Source organism: Hoplias malabaricus, unplaced genomic scaffold, assembly GCF_029633855.1.
Source record: "Hoplias malabaricus isolate fHopMal1 unplaced genomic scaffold, fHopMal1.hap1 scaffold_29, whole genome shotgun sequence".
In the NCBI taxonomy this organism is placed as follows: Eukaryota; Metazoa; Chordata; class Actinopteri; order Characiformes; family Erythrinidae; genus Hoplias; species Hoplias malabaricus.
The window spans coordinates 754,737-756,208 of NW_027101104.1; the positions used below are offsets into that span (position 1 = coordinate 754,737).

The 1,472-nt window shown below is 63.2% G+C and overlaps 1 non-coding gene and 1 pseudogene across 1 annotated transcript; both read right to left on the bottom strand.

Annotated features, from left to right (window-relative positions):
• The window catches only part of LOC136684569 (28S ribosomal RNA), a 4,634-nt pseudogene extending 4,303 nt beyond the window's left edge, over nt 1-331 (bottom strand).
• Nucleotides 332-747: 416 nt separating this feature from the next.
• On the bottom strand, nt 748-901 carry LOC136684588 (5.8S ribosomal RNA). Its single transcript, XR_010799730.1, has one exon. It is a non-coding gene; the product is annotated as a 5.8S ribosomal RNA (ribosomal RNA).
• Between the last annotated feature and the right edge of the window lie 571 nt (nt 902-1,472).

Below are 1,472 nucleotides of genomic sequence, written 5' to 3' on the forward strand. Positions count from 1 at the left end.
TTACCACCCGCTTTGGGCTGCATTCCCAAGCAACCCGACTCCGAGAAGCCCGACCTACCCGGGCGGGAACGCGGGACTCGCTACCGGGCTTTCACCGTCTATGGGAAGAAGCCACGTTCGCGAGGACTTGGTCCCGCGTCCGCACCGAGACGGATCTTACGGACTTCCGTACGCTACATTTCCCGGCCAACCCCGGTCAGGGGAAAGTGGGATTCAGCGCTGGGCTCTTCCCTGTTCGCTCGCCGCTACTAAGGGAATCCTTGTTAGTTTCTTTTCCTCCGCTTACTGATATGCTTAAGTTCAGCGGGTCGTCTCGTCTGATCTGAGGCCGCACACAGAGGTTTCTTATGCGGGGGCGAGGGCGGAGGCGGAGGGCCGAAGGCTAGGGGCGAGGGGCGAGAGCCCGGCACGAGACCGAACTCCGCGACACCCTCCCCCCCACCCCGGCCGCTCGCCCGCCCGCTCACTCGCCCGCTCGCTGGGTTTAATCGGCACTCGCCACCCCCGCGTCCGACTGCGCGGAGCCCCGCTCGGGACTCGGGGAGAGACCGTAACGGACGTGGACCCGGACCTACTCGGCTCTCCCTCCGTTCCCTGTACGGAGCTCTCTCGCAACACGGGCCCCGTGGACTGGCTCGGAACCGAGTCTTCGTTTGGGAAGACGAAGGGCCGTTTTCAGGCCCTGCGAGCTTCCAGCCGCGGTCTCTCTCTCTCAGCGGGGGCGCGGAGACCGATCGATGGGTAAAGCGACCCTCAGACAGGCGTGGCCGCGGGATGGACCCCCGCGGCCGCAATATGCGTTCGAAATTTCGATGATCTGTGTCCTGCAATTCACATTAGTTAACGCAGATGGCTGCGTTCTTCATCGAAGCACGAGCCGAGTGATCCACCGCTAAGAGTCGTATATGGGTTTGTGCCCGGCCCGTTACAGGCCGGGCGAAGGAAGCCATTCGAACACGAGACAATGTTTGACAATATTTCAAGCCGGGTGCCTTCCCCCCCGTGCAGGGGGGAAGGTCATTGAACCTGGGCGTCAACCACCGGACCGAGGAGTTACGGCCCGGGGGACGATCGCCCGAGTAGGTGCCCGAGACTTACGTGGTTTAGGAGACCGGGGTCTAGGCACCCGCCGTTCCCGGCGAGGCCCAGGGGTTTGGTTCGCTGCGTTACGGGTCCCGGTCTAAGGCATTCAGGCGTGCGCTCAAAGCCAAGCTCTCCACCCCGGAGGGTATGAGCGAGGCCCGGTGGTACGCTCCCAAGTCCCCGCTTAGGGGAAGGCGCTGGGTAGATCCCACCTAGTCAGGACCGGCGGGCACCGGCCGTCTCCTTCGGGTGTTTAAACGCATCCGGGGTTCGTGAGGCCCCTTCAACTCGCGCACCGGCCTTAGACTATTATACGGTCCGTCTCTGCGAAGCCAACATCGGGGTTATTTGCATGCGCTCTTAAGCTCCGCTCTAACCCCGCGAGGGGA